This window comes from Apteryx mantelli, chromosome 1 (assembly GCF_036417845.1).
Source record: "Apteryx mantelli isolate bAptMan1 chromosome 1, bAptMan1.hap1, whole genome shotgun sequence".
NCBI lineage: Eukaryota > Metazoa > Chordata > Aves > Apterygiformes > Apterygidae > Apteryx > Apteryx mantelli.
The window spans coordinates 200,191,978-200,211,208 of NC_089978.1; the positions used below are offsets into that span (position 1 = coordinate 200,191,978).

Genomic DNA, 19,231 nt, shown 5'->3' on the forward strand with positions numbered 1-19,231 from the left:
TTGCAACTCCATCCAGCTGCTGCACTGCTCATTTACTGTGCAAAGTAGCCTGCCTCTGACAGGCACAGTAATAAAAAGATCTTCCCTTGAAAGATAACTCCATTCCTATTCCCATCTGCTGCCCTCTAAAAAAACAAAACCAAAAAACCACCCTCAGCAATTTCTGATCCTAAATTCCTCAAGCACAGGCCCTCTCTATTGGCTAGCCTGTAACTAGCTATTTTACTGTCTTATTGAAGGATGGTTTCCAGTTGTGCAAAATGTGAGATACAACTCCTAGCGTGCCAAGATTCAGGATCTCCATACCTACCACGCAGGAGGCACAAGGCCATTTTCAACTTTGTCAGCATTTACGGCTGCTATTCAACAGTGTTGCAAGCTCTTGCTCCCTCTCGCACATGCACACACCCTTCCTGCACAGACACATGCCTCTGAACACAGATGTGCAACACTGCACTGTCCAGACAGACAAGGTTACTTTGCAGACAGTCTGCAGGGTTTAGCAAGCAGGAGACAGGAGATCCCGGAGATCTAATGCAATTTCTCCTGTAGCTTGGTATGAGGTATTATTGTGACATTTAAGTTCTTATGTGTGGAGATCCTAAGTCCCTGTATCTCTCAGCAAGTTCAATCAAATGGCACAGCATATCAACTAGGAGGAAATAAAAGGAAGGGAGGGGGAAGAAAACAGCCCCTCTAACTTTTTATTTATTTATTTTTAAAGAAGTCAAAAAGGAAGGGAGTTTGTCACCAAATGCACGCATGTTTTCATACTTGAAATCTATAGATTTCGGTTAATATTCAACTACATGCACCTGAATCATTTTGCAAGCAGAAAAAAAAATCACTTTTTATTTATAGAGTTTGCAAGTTCAAATGCAGAATTACAGTATTAACATGTTCATAGTGTCTCAAGTTTGACTGGCCTCTTACAAAAATCTTCAATAATTGAAGGTCCCACCTCAGAAACATTCATATTGAAAGTCCTGGTTACTATCTGCAAATACTCATCTAGTAACAACCATTACTAACAGAATGTATTTGTGGAATCTAGTACTAAATATTGTATGATAAACAACTGGTGCCAGCATGAATTTATCATAGCAGGACAAACAGAGCTGCAGAATCCCTCTTTTCTACTAGTATCAGCTGGTAAAGTACATGCTCTCATATCACTTCATACAGCTGTAGCTATACACCTCTCCCATTAAATCTGAAGTATATTTATTCCTGGCTTTCTCCAGTTTTTCCATTTTCCAGGAAAATGCCCATATCTATTTCCCCAGTTTTCCCAAGTAGCAAATAAGCAAAGAGAAGCTACTTTCTAAAAGGCATTTTTTAAAAAGTGATCAGATGACTCTCCCACAAATAAGATGCCAATATCACTGTGCTATATTTACAGCTGTGGTGGCGGCAGCAGCAATGTTTCACCATATTTACCATATGGAAGAAAAAGTGCACTGAAAAACATGTATAACTGCCATCACTGAATTAAACAATATCTGAATCTACAGTTAAAAACGCAGAAGTGCCAGACACTGTTATGACCTGCTGACATGTACTTGTCAGCCAAGTTATTGAAACTTGAAATTCTACCATAAACCACAAACAGGTAAAGCACAAACAACTGTCACAGCCAAAACCCTGTATTTTCAATCAATGTATTAATTTAGCTTAAGATATTTAATTATGCATGTGCTTTTCCTCAACTGCCTATGGTCTATTCTCTGCTAAAAACAGCAATGAAAACCCTAAAGTCTGACCTTATATATTTTTTGCTTAATTCAGTTAGCTTTCCGAGAAAGAATACGTGTTATTAGCTAGCTGAAGGACATTACCTGCACTGATATGCATCTATACAAGATGGAGAAATGTGGCCATTCCAGGCACCTATGGTATTTCTTGGGACTACTACCAACACCGTTATTCGCACACAGTAGCGTCTGACTTCTAAAAGCAAATCCCCTTGCTTTTCCAACTTGGCACTAACCACTCAGTTGCAACTCTCTGCAAAGTTTTACTGAACAAAAACATTTTCTCTTCCTGAAAGCTAGCTAAAAATAAATATGCCTATTCTGCATATACTAGCATACAGGATTATCTGTGCATGCATTTTCCTCAGTGGAGGAGGCCAGACTATGCTTTGGACAAAGTTTTGTTTTCCCAGACCTGGGTTAACTAGAGCTATTTTCAAAATCTTGATTTTACAGCTTACTGTACGTGATGCACAACACTGACAATCTGAAAGAGTCCCAAATGTTCAGAGACACACACACACACAAAAAAAAGTGAGGCTTTGTTTTTCTCTCCTCCAGGTGACTGTCATGACCAAAATCACAAGCGAATCCAAAGCCGTTATTATTATACTTTAAAAACATAGAATAAGCAGGAATGCTCTGACCACCCCATGCTGCCGCTGCTGTGAACTCCCACGCCGGAAAACGGCCGTAATGAAGCGCAGGGCAGGTGCGGCGGCCGGCGGCAGCGTGCCGGACCTGGGGACGAGCCCGCAGGGCGCCCACCCGCCCTCGGCTCCGCGCTCCCGCTGCCCCGCCGCGGGGACAGGCCCTGCCGCGGCCCCCGGCCACCGCGGCTGCCTCCCCGCGGGCCGCAACGCGGCCCCGGGCCCCGCAACGGGCCCCCACCCGCGAGTCTGCGCTGCCCCACCCGCAGCACAACAAAAAAAGCGTGGGAAAGAGGCCGGAACGGCGTTTTCAAACACTCACCACCGACAGGTCCGCCCGCGGGCAGGGCTGAGCCGCGGCTGACCCCGGCTCCCCCGCCTCCTCCAGCGCCTTGGACGCGCCGCGAGGCCCCGCTCAAGCCGCCGCGGCCCCGCCGGGAGGCCCCGGCGCGGCCCGCAGCCCCGGCGTCGCCGCCGCCGCCGCGCCGCACACCGCGTGTCGCGCCCCGCCGCCCCGGGACGGGCCCCGCCTGCCCTGCCCCGGCCCCGCCGCCGCGGCCGACTTCCCTGCCGGCGCGGGCCCCCGCGGGGAGCCGCGACGGGGGAGCCGCGACCTCCCCCCCCCCCCCCCCGACACACACACACACCCCCGCTCGGCCCCGCGCCCGGCCCCGGCCCCGTGGCTCGGCCCCAACATGGCATCGCCGCCCCCCGCCCCGGCAGGAAGCGCCGCCGCCGCCGCACTCACTTGCTGTTGCTGGGCGGCGCGGCGGCCGCGGCCCGCCCGGAGCAGCGGGTGCCGCCGCTCGCGGAGGCGCTGCAGGCGGCGCGGCGCGGCGCGGGCGCTGCTGCGGGCACAGCAGCCGCCCAACATGCGGCTCTAGTCACTCACCGGGCGGGGCGGGGCGGGGGCGGCCGGCGCCGCGCGGCAGCCTGGGTGCTGTAGTCCCCCGCCCTCGCCGCCCCCTCGGCGGGTGGCGGCGGCGGGGGCAGGCGGACTACAGCTCCCAGGGCGCGGGCGGGCGCATGGGCCGTGGCGCCGCGGCGTCCTCGCGGCGGGGCGGGCGCGTTCCTTCCGCCTCCCCCGGCACCGCCGCCCCGCGCCGCGGGCGCCCCTCGCTCGTGGGGCCGCGGCGAGGCCGGCGGAGGCCGGGGCGCCCCCGACCGGGGTGGGGGCCTGCGTCCCGAGAGCTGCCTGTCCTGGGGGGCGGTGGGTCCAAAGGATTGGATCCCTTGAAAGGGGATCCAGTCGCATCCTTTTTTAGGACGTTTCCCTGAATCCCGGCAGGATCTTTAAGCCCTTTTCCAGGTGAGCCAGGCTCTGCCCGGGAGCGGAAGGTGCGTCTCCATCCCCACCCCGACGTCCCGGGCTTTGACCTGCAGCACTTCCCGGAGGACTAACATTTTCCTCGGTTATCCTTAGCAAAAAGTCTCCTGCTCGGCTGTGCTGGCCTTTGCGTTGCCGCTGTTGCCAGCACTTTGGAAAGATATATACAGGCATGAGGGACAAAAAAAGCTTACATCACGGACTGCGAGGGGTGTATATGTGAAGACAGTTTGATATCATAGGCATGATGTAGACAGAAGTAACTGTGAAATCAAATTCAGAATGACTTCATCTCAGAACCTACCTGCTGTTTCTTTTTGTTGCAGTCCAGCTTTTTACCTCTGTCCCTGCTATCCCATTTACTGTCTTTCCCAGTGGACCTTTCGTCTTCTGCTGGATAGTTAATGTTTCACTTGGGAAACTTCAAAAATCAACATTGCAGAACCTGTTTAAGCACAAGCTGCATTTGATGATACTTAAATTACAAGGCAGACAGGCACATACAAACGTTTTACTGGTCAGGAAAATGTTTTCAAGAAAGATGTGTCAGGGGTTGATTATAGAAAGTGATTATTTTCAGAAACTGTCTCCACGCTTTTTCCTGCTCCTCTGTTCTGTTTTGGGTAGGTCAATTTAATGAAAGTATGACTAAAACACCCATTTAGTCTAAGCAAAAAATTATTATCTAAATACAGTTTTTATTAGAACAGATTCAGGAGTACATTTTCTCATTTTTTGTTCTTTTTCTCAAATATTAATGGATATATTCTGGCTAAGGGCTCGCTTAGGACTGGCTGAGTTTCAGAAGCATGTGGTATGTAGAAATCATGTACGGACATGTTGATACAGTAGGGAATTTCACTTCCTATTTGGTGTAATAATAGCTTCAACTTGCTATAAAAGCACAGTTTAGGCATTGCATGAAGGGTAGCATGAACTCTCAAAATATCAAGTAAATGTATCAGGTACTCAGACCTTCATACTTCTGAAAAAAGACATCTGATGTCTGAAAAATTAAGAGGAAAATTTCACTCTGTGCATTTTAATATAATGCTGTCCACACTAAGATTTCAAATACTTTTTTTTTCCCCAGAACCTGATTGCTGAAGGCCACTGAAAAAGATGAGCCGCTGTACTAGACAGGAGAAAGTTGGCTGCTCCTTTCAGGAATTGTGCCAAAAGGCTTTATTTGCATCCAAAGACATTCCCCCCACAAATACTGATGTTTCGAGATGCAGCTGCCCCCCACTAACCACAGTTAGCTGCTTCTGAGTCTGTTTCTAATACCACCTTTTCTAGGGTCAGATTTACTCAGCCTTGCCCAGGAACAAGCTTTCCATGACACTGGATTCATCACTCAGCTGCAGCATGGTAGGTAGCGGGTATAACACTGTTTGTGCGGACCAAGCCGCGTGTGAGTCCCGCTTCCCAGCAACCTGAATCTAAGTCATACACCTGCAATAAGTCCCTTACACAGCTGATCATTCATTTTATCCTCTTTTATTCTGATTTGCTCAACTACTTTAACCGGGTGCCAGGCATATACTCAGGCCCAAGTTATTTGCAGAGCAATGTGTTCAATTCAACCTGTACATCTTAAGTGAGAATTTAACATTTTTAGAGCTGCACCTCCTCCTGCTACAACACCACTGGTGTCTTTTGCCAACATTTTGAGCCCTTTGACAGACTATGGTCATATTCCTAAGCTTCCTATTATTTCACTTGCAAAAGTACAACAATTAGATTTTATTCAGGGCTGGGTAGCACTTGCCTTAGCCTGCAGAAGAGACCTAATCTGACCTGATGTGATTTGGCAATTCCTCTGCTTGTGGCAATACCGTGAACCTTGCTAACCTGTTTTTCCTTTAGTTCATGATGCTGCACGCTAATTATGTCAACAGTATCAGCGCTTTCACTTATGATTACTTCAGGCATTGTTAGCTCTACTGGCTCAGCAAGAGCAGAATGGTGCTTGAACATGCTTTTACAAGGACCAAGGTAAGACGCAGGTATCTTCTGAAACGAAACAATGCTTTTGGTGATTCTGTCTGCGCTGTTTCCGCCTCGTCTGTCCTGCAATGCTGAGAGTACTGAAACAGGAGGAAGTTTATCAAACAAGAGACTTTGGCATTTCTATGGCCAGCTATGCCGGGGGTGCAGGACTGCACGGCTGCTGACAGCAGCAGACATGCTAGTATCGTTAGAACAGTTCTCCGCCAGACTTGTGCAAGTGATGCAGCTGACATCACTGATAGCTGTGGTGTGGTTGCTGGAGTGTACATGACTGTAAATTGTGCTCTGATCCATGTTTGCAGAGGGTTGCTGTAATTGAATGCCCCATTAATTAGCAATTACAAGATGGGTCACTAGTGTCTGCTAAGTGGCCTAGTGTAATAAATAAATCCGATTCTTAAAACCCCTCAGATCCTGGGATTGTTTTGAGGTCAATGCTGAAGGGATTCAGACGTCAATAGTCAAGAGGGGCCTTGGCAGCTGATTCATGTATTTTTTCAGCATTTTAACTGTCCTTAAAATGCATTCGTTTTGACCAAAACTGAGCCTTGCTGAATAGTTATCAGCCACAGCAGAATACATTTGAGGTCACTTTATTAATGTGTGGTATGCATGTGACTGCTTTAGGCATAAGTGTTTCCGAGATTGGGGTGGAGAGGCTGAGTGCACTTCCACCCTCCCTCCCTCTCTTTTCTTTTTTCCTTCCCTCCCTCTTCCTTCCCTCTCTTCCTCTCTTCTTTCTCCCTCTCTTTTCTTTCTCTTTTTCTTGACAAATTATTTTTACATAGGTTTCTTAGGAACTGATAACAGTGATTATGACGTTAGCTAGAGTCGTTCTGTTGTCTTCCATTATCTCTGGTTCATAGAAAATAGAGACCTTGTGAGAGATTTGAATCCAGACCCTTAACCAGTTGCAGGGTGAGTCATCAGAGATGGGCATTTGTCTATCCCTTTCCTAACATGTTCTTAAGGACTTTCAGTAATAAAGGAATCGGCACCACCGAAAAGAATTCTAGCATTAGAAATTCTTAGCATTGGGAAGGTTGTTCAAGTGTCTAACCTAAATTGGTGTTTGCTTGAATTTATGCCTAGTAGTTCTTGTCTTCCTCACTGCAGCTGTGAAGGACAGCTTACTCCCCATGTCTTTGTAGCAGTTGTCACCTGTTTAAATATTATCATGTCTCCTTTTGCATTCTCCAGACTAGTCAATCTTACAATTTTCTTCATGAGTCATGGATGCTAGACAGTGGAGATGGGTGCTAGGCTGGAGCTGGTACTATGTACCACAGCTGGGCTTTGACCATTACCTGTTAAATGCACTTGAGCAGACCATTGCTAAGATCACAGTTTGGCAGGATACTTTACCACATCTGGCATTTTAAGCACATGAGTAAACCTGCTACCGTCCATGTGACTACTACTGTTTGAATTGCAGGAGTTTGGAGGGGCCTACAGTATCCTGTAAAAATACAGAACAGATCTGTTTTACAGGCAAATTGGGATGGCAGTGAAAAATACAGGCCAGGAAACAAACTTGGAGGGCTTTGGTGACCCTTGCCTCATGATTACTGAGTAAAGCTGGCTTTATGAAGTACGTGCTGTGTCTCTGATCCAGTTATCTGTAATGCTGTACATCGTGACTCATTTCAGAGTTTGTGAATAACAGGACAAGATCTTAAAAATGCTTATTTGATAACAAAGTGACTCTGCTTCTCCCTATCTCCCCCATTACCTCTGATGACTAAAGAGTTTATCTGGCAGCAGTTCTCCCAGTCTGACTGTATACAGAGGCTTCTGAAGAGAGCATGACTCTTGCCTTCCCAGGGTTTTTTGTCTTTCTGTTTTTGCTTCCCTCCTCCCCCTTGTAGTGTCCAGATGTCTCCAAGTTTCCTTTACTCCACTTTTATTTTCTGCCCTCTCTAGCCCTAAATTTCCCATCATTTACTGCTGTCCTTTTTTCACCCCTTTGCCCTTTATTAAGATGATGTGATTTTTACAATGCTGGGGGCTGGGCACAGGTTTGAGACATCCATTGCAGGCCACAAAACTATAACAGCTTGTGGCTGTAAGTTCCTGGCCATGTCCGCGTTTAAGAGAAGGCACTTGCATTTCATTCTCTGGCACTTCTTTGGCCATCTGCAAGATCCCTGCAGAAATGGCATAGGCAGGGTAGGACTGTCCCACCTGCGAGAGCCAGGGCCCCATCACTAGTCAGGATATTCTGTTTTGAACATTACTGGGTTTGGGAGACTAGCATGGAAAATAAGGAAATACAATATTGCTTAGAAACACTGTTCCCAGTGTGGGCATTCAGGGTGGGTTATCTGCACCTAAGCTAGACAAGAAGAGTGTTATTAAAGAAACAAGCCAAAAAAAAAAAAAACAACAAGGCCTGGATGAGGAAGATGGTGCTGTTTCACTAAGAACCGGGAGACCAGGACACACTGATGGGTTTTAGTCCACCCTGAGGACTGAGGCATGGTTGATAGCTGCCGCAGGCGGACACAGGCATGTGGAGGCCAGGGGTTTTGGGGCGCTGGCTGTAAACATAGCGCCAAGTGGAGGGACGGCACCGCCACGCTGTCCTAGGGGCCTAGGGAGCGATGTCTCGTGCCACGAGCCAAGCAGTAGCCGCGTGCCTCTGTGATTACAAGGCCTTTCGCTGCATCCTGTGCAGCCTCTGGCAAAATAAATCCTGTTCTGCTTTGGAGAAGCTGCTTCAGTGTTACTGCATGTACAGATTTTGGGCCCTGAAAGAAAATGCCTCTGCATGCCAAGGCGGCTGAACTCTCTCCAGAACAGCTGGCACCGGCCGAACGGTTGGATTTACTGGCAGGGCTCCTTGGCGGGAAGCAGCCCTGTCAGGAGGGGAGAGGGCGTGGCCGCAGAGCCGCCCCGAGGGGGCCCGCGGCGGCGCGGGAGGCGGCCGCGGCTTTGCGGGCGGCCGCGCCCCCTGGCGGCCCCCGGCGGCGCTTCGGCGGCGGCGCCCGCCGTCCCGGGCCGGTCTCGTTCAGACGGGACGACACCCCCCGTCCTCGATCACTTCAAAACCCCCGCAATCACTTTCTTCTCGGACTTGGGTTTTAGAGAGGCCGTTTCTGAGTGCAGGCACGAACAAGAACTGTAGGTAGAATAAATTGTTCCAGCTCCGTAGAATTTGCTTGATTCTGACTTCGCTGGGAGACAGACAGACGTTTGAACCTCGCTCTTTGTATTTTTGTTATTATTTAGAAAAGCAATCCACAGACCAACCCTAAAATCCTTCATACTCTACAGTGAGCTCCAAAGTATGGAGCGTATTTTTGTTGCTCCAGAGAAGGGAGCCTTGTCTAAACTGCATTAAATCTGCAGAGAAGGAAATTAAAGTAAAACTCTACTGCTACCAAAAGTGATATTGCCTATTACTCATGCAAAGAAGGTCAGGCCAGGCTAGAGACTGCGGGTTACCGTATGAAAAGGTTGCCAGCCAGAGCCAATAACCTATGTAGTATGAGTTTACCTGCTCCCGAAGGTTACAACCTACAGCAGCACTGTGAATATTTCAAACTTGTCTCTTCAGTGCTGCATCGTCGACCGAGAGCTGTCTAATGTGGCTACACCTGTTTCCATTAAAACTGATTAGGTAAACCAGAACGGCCAAACTGTATACTGGCCTGCCTCCGCCTCCTCTGAATTCTGCAATTTACCTGTAAAATTCTTACGAAGTTTGGGGTCAGTCTGTCACAAATGGTTGCTCAGCTCTAAGTAACACAGCTTGGGTGGCAGGAGCTGTTAGCTGTGTCAGCACAGGGCTGTTCTCAGGCTCTTTTGTGTGGGAAGGGTGCGGAGGGAGCAGTGCGTTATTGCTAGTGACAGCTAGAGGGATGTGCGAGACATGCTCAGGGCTTTTCTTGTCCCGGAGTTCAGCACACTCCTGCATCACCGGGAAGCAAGTCAGAGCTCGTGCTTCTTCGCAGGAAAGGCTAGAAAAGGAGGCAGACGTGTCTGTAAGGGAGCCTTGGACTGCACAAATTAATCTTTCTGTTCATTAGAGGTAACCAGAAGTCCCACAACAGAATAAAATGCTGCTAAGCTGTGGAAGACAAGGAGAAACAATGGAGCTATTATATATGGTCTTGTTCCTATAGAGGAACAATTATTGTACAATGCTGTCTTCAAATAATAACAGTCTGGATTAGAGCTACAGAGCAGAAAAGTCTGGGCTAAAGCCAACTTGCAATCCTTAGCACACAATATTCTGCATCAGATTTGAAAGCTGTAGGGTGGCTGTATGGAAGGTTTTTTGGTGTAATCCCTGTAAATAAATAAATGAGTTAAAAAGGCAGGATTGTGAAGCACTGAAAATCACTGTTGATGCCAATGGGAGATGTGGACACAAGGAATGAAAGAATGGGTCCAAAATCTTAATTTAAAGTTATATTGAAAACTTTTTTTTAGCAATGAGACTTTTATGTTAAATTCTTTCCTTTTTACATGTGCACTAACAGCTTTGGAAAATAAATAAAGACTAGCAGCTTGTCTTACAACAAATAAAGCTGGGGTGTGAAGTCACCAGGGTGCTGACTGCTCTCCACTGACTCCCCAGGGGGATGTTCCAAGCAAACGCCAAGTTAGTTTTGGAGTAGGTGATGCAGGGGCTTCCCCATATCCCTATGGGAGATTAATACCAAATAGCCTGTTCACTGATGAATTCCCCCATTGGGATGAGCTCTAAGACTCTTTATTTCTATGTGGGTTCGTTTAAGGACATATCTTGCAGAAGTGAAGTCAGTGGCAAAATTCTGTCTCACTTCAGCAGCTACAGAATCTGGCGCTAGGAGACAGTCCACAAAAGGTTCCTGACTAACTTGTACCAGTAGAATAATCAAGTTTATTGACATCTTCCATGGGAAATGATGGAGTCTTGAAATTTTACAGAAATGTCTTTTATCCAGAAGACTATTCAGTTAATGAAGTTAAAATGAATCCTGTTCTTGCTCAAGTTATTGGAGTTTTGTTATTTATTTCAGAGGAGCTGAAATGTGCTTAAATGCGTTTTAAACAATGTGGTAAAGTAATTTGTTCTACTCAACTGCTTGGCTTTTAGCTTTTTGACTTCTAATGCCATGACTCCATTAGTTTTCCAGTTTTCAGGGAGCCTTCCACGGCAAAAAAATACCTGAATGGCTAATATAAAGCATAGGTAGCTCTCCACAAAATGTGCATTTTCTTCACACACTTTTGAACCATATTAGGGCACAAAGTCAATTAGTTTTCCTCCTAACGTGCCATCTGAGACACTCGCAGTTCTGAAAATCACCAGTGAGGATATGCAACTAGTGTGATGAGTCTAGAGACAGAAGAGCTCTGAAAAGCCTACTGGCAGATCTCAGGTGGGATATGAAAGGCTGCTCCTTGTTTTCTCCTTTGGGTGAAGAACACTAGACAGTTCTAATAGCCAACTGAAACTATGGTCAAGGTTAGAAAGGGCAGGTAGGAAATGGGGCCAGCTGAAGACATGTTTTCCTGATGCTTTGCCAGGAGTTACCTGTGGTGTTAATCTGACTTTAGGATAACTTGTAAAGTACTGAGCTGTACTTACAGAGAAAATTGGGACTGGGACAGAATCTCAGGCATCTTGTGATATTCTTAAAAATTGAAATAATTAACTAATAACAATTCAGTCATATGGTTGTGAGTCCTGCAGGTAAGGTAAGGCTGGAGAGAATCAATACTATTAACGTGATGTTTCTCTAAGTTGTTTTACTTGATTAAAAAAAATCAAGCTTGACATTTTGTTACAATCCCTTTATTAGTACTATCTAGAAATATTCTGATTCACAAATGTCAGCTGCTTTTCCCATTGTAGATTAGATGGGAAAAGTGCCTGACTCCTGAAAAGTTCCATCACAATGCTTTTCTCCTGGAAAAGTTAAGTCACTGCCAGAGGAATTAGTCTGTCTTACACAAACCCTATGTTCATGTGTTTCAGTTGCAAGGAATAATTGTACAATGCGGAATCCCAACCTAAAATTCACAGTTAAAGCTATTGCATATCAGGATATTTGATTACCTGGTCCATGGATTTGAGTTAAAATGTCAGTTCCTGTGCCTGTGTCCTATTACAGACCTTGAAATGAAGAGTTGCGAGCTCCCAGAAATAAAACTTGTTCAAACTTGCTGCAGAAAATCCTGGGACATGCACCTAAGCATAAGAATGATGAGAAGGAAGGAGATATTGTCAAGAAAGAGCAACGTTCCTTATTTGCTTTGTTGAACTTAAGCTGAAGGTGTGGAAGAAGAGGGTCTTGAACACGCTTATGATCTTGATGCAGACTTTCACCTTAAGGTAAATGTCTTCTGAGAAAGCGGAGAACTTGAAAGGGAAACAAAGACAAGATTGAAGAGGACTCTGTTCGGGCAAAAAAAGGTGAAAACTATCATGTGACCACAACAGACAGCTTCCTTCTACCCTGCATTAGGACTTGTGGTTCTGGTACAATTGTTTAAAAAGTTACCACCCTTCATTTAGAGGTTACTGCCCCTAGCTGAAATGCTCACTGAGCTTGTGAGGGCTTATGCAAATCCTGTACCTGGCCTGGCCTGACAGTATCCTGGAAGCACATTTATAATCTGTTCTTCCATCTCAGATGAGAATCTAGGAACTAACAGCAATAACTTCCTAAACTGCTTGCTTAAGGGCTATTGTGCCCTGCAACAAAATTTTTCATCAGCAAAGATCTGAAAAACAGAATGGCCCCAGTCAGGCTGCTTCCTAAGCTCACTGTGCTTCCCTGTGGGAAAAAAACTACAACAGTATAGAAGTGTATGATGCCTATGACTTATGCACCATACAAAACAGATTGTTTTAAATCCATGTTTACAGATGGCACACTGGGATTAATGAAGATGTCTTATAAGTGTTCTAATAAAAATATTGACCTGGAGTTCATTTTCTTGCGTAGTTTACCTTGCTGTCAGCGGAAGATTGTGAAGTGAGGTTACTTAGCCTTTAAAGAAGTAGGCTGAAGACACTAATGAAGAGGACTTTGCAAACTCACAGATGGTAAATGTCACTGCCAAGAGCTTTACTTGGCATGATAAATGTCCTGTTGACACATCCTAGAGCTGCCATTACAGAGCAGAATAATTTGTGATACAATATTTATAAACAGTTGTGACTAAACCCAGTTTGAGTTGGGAACTCATTTTCACACACGTGGAGGTTCCATATCAAAAGTCAAGTTCTTCACAAAGTAAACGTCTCTTGGGGATGGTAATAGTGACCAGCATTGTGTTAGAGAGAGCTGTGATCTGCTAGCTAAAGCTGGAATTACTCCTAAACACTTTGAATAACTGAGCAAGAAGATGAGGAGCTTGGGTTCCAGGTCATCTTTTTCATTTAATGAGATAGTTTTCTACAAAGCTGTCAGAAGTGCTATCAAAGAAAGATAGGTCTAAGCTACTGTTGCAGAACAGGTAAAGGGGGGCAAATTAGAGATGTGGCAGGTGACTGTAACATCTAGATATTATGAACTGTGATGAAAAGGAAGTTAGAGTTCCCATCACAGTTTATGGGACTTGATTCCTGTGTTACTGTGGCTTTGCATCACTCCAATACTGCTATACTCAAATTTGGGCTCCTTTTTAATGAATGACTGTCTCAGGCAGTGAAAAATTGAGTGTTAGAGGCCTTGGGGTATGTTCTGCTGTATCCACTTGATTTGAAGTAATTTAAATATTGTTCTGTAGCAGAAATCTTCCTTTAGCTCAAGTGTCTTTTGCATCTGTAAGATTAAGGATGGGTAATTGTACTTGTTATTTTAGAGAAGAAATAGCCACCCCTGAGCTGATTGCAACATCCCTTGTTCTTCATCAAGGAAGAAGAAAGAAAGAATTGTCTATAGTTAAGTTTCACTGCAAAAATTTGGTGCATTACTTATACAAAATAAAAATGCTCTTTTTTTTCCAGTGTCTGATATTCTGATTTTCTCACTGTCTATTAATTCCAGTTTGTTTTACAAGTCTGGATTAATTTATTTGCATTATACTGTGTCAGAGGAGATGAGATGAAATTTTTAAATGAGGAACTGTGCACTAATTTCAAATATTGCATTTGAGACATCTAAGGTTTGATTTTTTCAGAGTATTTAAAATTAACATTATAAATTAAAACTAAACATGCTTACAGCTCTTAGCGTCTACTCACAGTCCCCTTGGCCAGACAGGATAGTCTGAATGGGGAGACCATGACTGTCTCCACATTTCCTTCCTCTTCCTCTCCTTCTGATTTCCTAGTCCAAGCCTCTCCCTACCCAGTTTATTTCTATTAGTATATTCAGATAGGCTCTAGTTCCATTTTCCAGGTCCTTCTCCCGATTTACTATCATGTCACCCCTTTTCCCAAGCCAAACTTTTGTCTCGGACAAACTTTTGTCATTGTATTTGCATCATACAGTTTCTTTCTCCTGCCTGCCTGGGTACTGTCAGCAGGAGCACTGAGAGCATAAGAAAGTTAAGAGTATCAGTACTTTGCCAAGGGGCATGAAAGTACCTAAGAGCACAGATTTCAGGGAAGAAACTGAAAGCCTGGCCTGAACCATGCTCAGCGCAGAGGGAATCTCCAGCAGTTTCAGACAAAAGGTACCAACTTGACTGAGGAAGTGTGAAGCAAGTTAGTTGCAGAGTTTTATAGCTGGCCAAATTTAATCAGTTTCATGTGAGAATTACAGAAAAAAAACCCTTCCTATTCCTTTGCCAAATTTCAAGCCTGGAAGTGCTTTAAGGAGATGGTTGCAGTAATATTTTTAAAGCAGAAAAATACTGTTTCTTCCTCTAAAGCTTTTTTAGACATCTTTTGCAGAACCAATGTTGCTGAAAGTTAAAAAAAAAAGCAATTCAGACTTAGATAAATATCTGCCTTGGAAAATTTCAGACCAGGAGTTAAAGATCTGCAACCTTAAAAGTACTTGAAAATTGTGTTAAGTAAGTAAAAAGAAAGTATTCCAGCAGTCATCCCTATAGGAAGCTCCAGAACTGCCTGTAATCTACGTATTCACTATCATGTTGGTATATGCTTTATTGCATGCAGACAAGCTATAACATTTAACAAATGATGCAACAGGCATTTTCCAAGGAAAATCATAGTAAAAATCTTCAACATGTTACCATCATAGGAGAAATGACAGGCATGTTGACAAATGATTACACTGATTAAGGCAATGATGCCAGTGTGATGTGTTGTTTGCATGCAGAATGTTTCATTTTAAAAAAGGCTTTCCATGACCTTTTCAACAGGTAAGTGTGATGCTTGCTTGAGGAAAGCATGTTCTACCTGAGCAATACAAGGAAGCTATAAAAGTCTGTGGATCCAGACCCCAAGGCTTGGAAAATCCTGTGCTCTAATGTTGCAGTACTATGGAAACTCTCTAACCATTCACCTTAGAAGGCACACAGAGGTTTCAGTGATCCCAGGAAAACAGACTGTGCCCCATGGCTTCCTTTAAGCACTCAACGCAGGGTGCATGGTTGTCCTCTATCTGTGATGACATTTTCTCCAAGACTTGAAAACATGGCAAAGATAAAGAGGATATATGTGCCACTCTGAATAAGCCTGTGCATATGAAATCCCTGCGTTGATACTGGACCCCAATTTTTTGCTGGACTTCATTTTTCTTACTGGATACTTTAACTGTGGCAATTATTCATGGGATTTTCCAATCCCTGACCAGGTCAAAGACCTAGAAACCATGAAGCTTGCTTATAATCAAATATTCCTCTTCCTCCACTGACCTTTATGCCAAGCACTAGGAAGGAAGAAACAACTACTGGTAGATATTTGTTGATATAAACAACTATCTATCTGTTGCATTGCGGGCAACCTGTTGATCACCTTCATATATCCTTCTGTGCACATAATACTTTTAATGCAATCATTATAGAATGCCAGGTGTTCATTCTATAAAGCCACATTTACAGTACTACTAAAAAGTCTACTGTCCATTCATTAATATATTAAAGTAATATTACATAGCCTATTGAGGTCTATTGTATGCATCCATAGGTCTTTTTCCTTACACCATATATCCTGGATATTCAGCATTCATGAACTGGTAGCCTCCAGTGTTGTGACAGAAGGGGACAGGGAGGTGGTTGTGCTATGCTACATGACTTTCTAATTTACCCTAATTCATTTTTGAGGGGATTGGCTACTCCATAATTAGTAAAATGAGATTAGTTTAAGATCGGGTGGAAAAAGAAAAGGGGTTTTAAAGAAGCAAGATCTTTAATTTTCAAAACAAGTGAAGGTGATATAAAGTTATAGCAATCAAATGAAAAGGAGAATATTCTTGCTACTGCATATCCTGGAAATCCCCCTTATATATGGATATCCATACTGATAAATATAGGTAAGTATTACATGACTGATGACCTGCTAAGTACACCTAACTGCTGACAACATATACATTACATAGATCCCAGTATGTGAAATACTTTATGCCCCCAGCTCCTAACATAACAAGTGGGAATTGAGAATTAATAGTAATATATTCAGAACTTTTTAAGATCAGGCATAACATCTGGTTATGTTTAAGATGGTCTTGTCTTCCCACTGCTCCCTAAAAAGAAAAACCTAAAGACCTGATTCTTTTTTATTACCTCTAATGTGGTGCAATGTACTTTGTCAGTTTTTCCCACTCATCTAGCCTGCATGCTGTTTGGATACACTAGCATTGAAACATATCTGATGTTCAGCATATAAATATTTTTCTGCATGGTAACTGGGAAGTGCATTGAATTTACCTTGAAAGTTAGACTTGCTCAAGGCATGGATCATATTATCCTTTGTAGCTATTGCAAAGCTACAGCTAGAATTAAATTTTGTACTTTATTTTTAGGTTAAAAAACACATTAGATGTAAATCATTAACCCAAAGGAGTTCTGATCCTTGCTATTAATAGTAAAGTAGCTGATCTGTAATACAGATTGAACATCTCGGTTTCTAAAATTAATTCAGTCTGAAAAAAATAGCACTCTTGCTATTACTGTTTTGTAAAGCACATTCCAAGAAACAGCGGGTTGCAGATCGTACTTGCTATAGGCTAAGACATGTTTCCTGCTCGAGTATGCAAGCTAGCGAGAACTCCATTGCATTTTGATGCCAGTTGGCTCAGGCTGCATATCTCTCAGTCTCGTAGATAAAGCAGGAGCAATTTATCCAATATTTCCTCTTGGATCAAGGGTTTGTAAAGGGGCCAAGAGTGTGTGGTATTTCATAATCTTCTAAATACCTGAAGGGACCCACAGCTGGAAGTCAGCTGTGTTATACAAAGTTAACATACTCCCTTCCCAGAGTTAATGGGAAGATCAAGGGGAAATTCTCTCCTCCTCTCAATCCATGTTCTTTTTCCTCTAGCCTGGGCTTGCACCAGATACGTGCTGTATAGTGTTCACCAGGAAAGTGTAGAACTATGATTCAGTCCCAGTTGATTCGATTTAAAATAAAGGTATCACTCAGTTTTATGTAAAAAATGAGTTCAGTTTGATCTTGATAACTTTCCTTAGACTGAATAGGTCGTTTTCCTAATAACAGTTCTATTGAATTCAATGGAATTAAGTAAGGTATTACCCAACATGACAAAGGTGACAAAATTGGACTTTAACATAAAAAAATCTTTTTGTTCTGTATTTGTAAGTACCCCACCCAGTAAGGATCTTGTCCGTGATGGGAGTTCTTAAGCATATCACAGGACAGGCAAATACTGATAATAAGTAGTTAAAGCATCAGAAATACATTGGTATAGCATCAGCAAAACACTATGAGGGCATCACAAAAGTTCTCATTTTCCCCAAGATAAACACAGGTACTTTGGTAGCTACAGTACATCTCTGTGAATAGTGACATGAAAAATCTCATTCAGGTGCCTAAGGAAGGCAGACTTCATTTGAACACTGTCTTTATTCTGAGAATCTGGCTGATTGGGGTGAAGGTCTGTTAGTGGCAAACATACACATATACGTATATACACATATATATAATGTGGATCCCTCCAGAAGCCAATGCAGTAGCTGTCCCTGGATCCCAGGTCTCCCCAGTCACTGGCACCTGGACATATGTGTCCCCAGGCCCATAGTCCCCCTCCAGCTGCTGATACTCAGACCCCCTTGCGCACATGTGCACACACACACACACACACATTACGGATCCCACCAGTAACTGGCCTTAGACACCCAGTCTACCCAGTAGATGCCCCCTGCATCCCCGGGTCTCCCAGCCGTCTCACATACACACATGTGAACAGGTCTCTCCTGTAGCTGGTCCCGATTTATGGCCTTACCAGTAGCCGACCTCCAGGTCCTGCGGCCTCTCCAGGAGCTGGTTTGGACCTCCTGCTCCTCCAGTAGCCAACTCTCAGACCTGCTGATCCCTCCAGGACCTGGCCTGGACTTACGGCCGCCCCAAAAGTTGGCTCCCAGCCTCTTGTCCTACTTGCCAGCTCGCCCAGCTCAATGTTTGCTAGTGATTACACACCGACACACACACCTGCGCAATATGCACATGCTCTGCTCTTGCCAGGTGCCAGCACCCCAGGCACACGGGCCCCTGGACTCGTGGTCCCACACCAGTGGTGGCACCTTGACCTCCACACACACATGGACACAGAATAGAGAGCCCCTCACCCAGATACCCAGATAGTAGAAATGGAGTTTAGTAAGAAGACAGGACAGACTGCGCTCATCAGGCTCAGGACATGGCCAGACCAGCATACTGACCAGCCTCCCCCCCCCCCTTTTACATGCAGCCAGCTCCATTTATCCCCTTATCCCTCTATTTTCCCATGCTTGTTCCTCCCTATACCACCTTGATCCCTCCCTTTCCCCACCTTTGGTTTTTCTCCTAAATATCCCCCAAAAGGTCTAGTACAATCCCTGAATGCTCTTCCCTCTGCACCCTGTAGTGATCCCGTATCCTTGCAGGCAGTACCCCAGGCTGTAGGGTGGGCAGGGAAGGACACACTTCCTTCCTTCTGTGTTGTGTGTGAGATAGTTACCAAGCCAGACAGACCCTTCGCATAAGGTAGCAGGAAGAGCAGCTATTTTTGTGGACTCACTGAGACGGAGGTTTGAGCTGCATACCAGGTCATTAAGCACTTCCAAAAAATCCCCAGAACAAACATAAAGGAACTTTCACAGAAAATTGCACAGCTAGAAAAATCAAACTGCTTCCAAATGTAGACTGCAACTGGGTGGGAATTTTTCAGGATCTAAGCTCTGGATACTTCATCCCTTTTGTGAATTTAGCTGTTGCTAGCAGCCAGCCATATAGTTTCAAATCTAATTTTCCCACCAGCAATCAAGAGAAATCTATACTTTGCACTTTTGACCAAATCTCTCTCACAGGGGCTTTAAAGGAGGAGACTGTTGAGAACATCATTACAGAAGTGCTAGGAGCAATAAAATAATATTATTTTGTGGAGAAAATACAGTTGTCTTGAAATATGTAGATC

The 19,231-nt window shown here is 44.5% G+C and overlaps 1 protein-coding gene and 1 long non-coding RNA gene across 2 annotated transcripts in view; one reads left to right on the plus strand and one right to left on the minus strand.

Moving 5' to 3' along the window:
- The window catches only part of TRABD (TraB domain containing), a 37,546-nt gene extending 34,308 nt beyond the window's left edge, over positions 1-3,238 (minus strand). Inside the window, exon 1 of the mRNA XM_067315712.1 lies at positions 3,153-3,238. The gene's annotated coding sequence lies outside the window, so the exon portion shown is untranslated. The remainder of the gene's footprint in view (positions 1-3,152) is intronic.
- A 350-nt stretch (positions 3,239-3,588) lies between these two features.
- LOC106495912 (uncharacterized) lies at positions 3,589-12,716 on the plus strand. The gene is made up of 4 exons (XR_001294508.1): positions 3,589-3,713; positions 4,825-5,102; positions 5,601-5,729; positions 11,852-12,716. It is a non-coding gene; the product is annotated as an uncharacterized lncRNA (long non-coding RNA).
- The last annotated feature ends 6,515 nt before the right edge of the window (positions 12,717-19,231 follow it).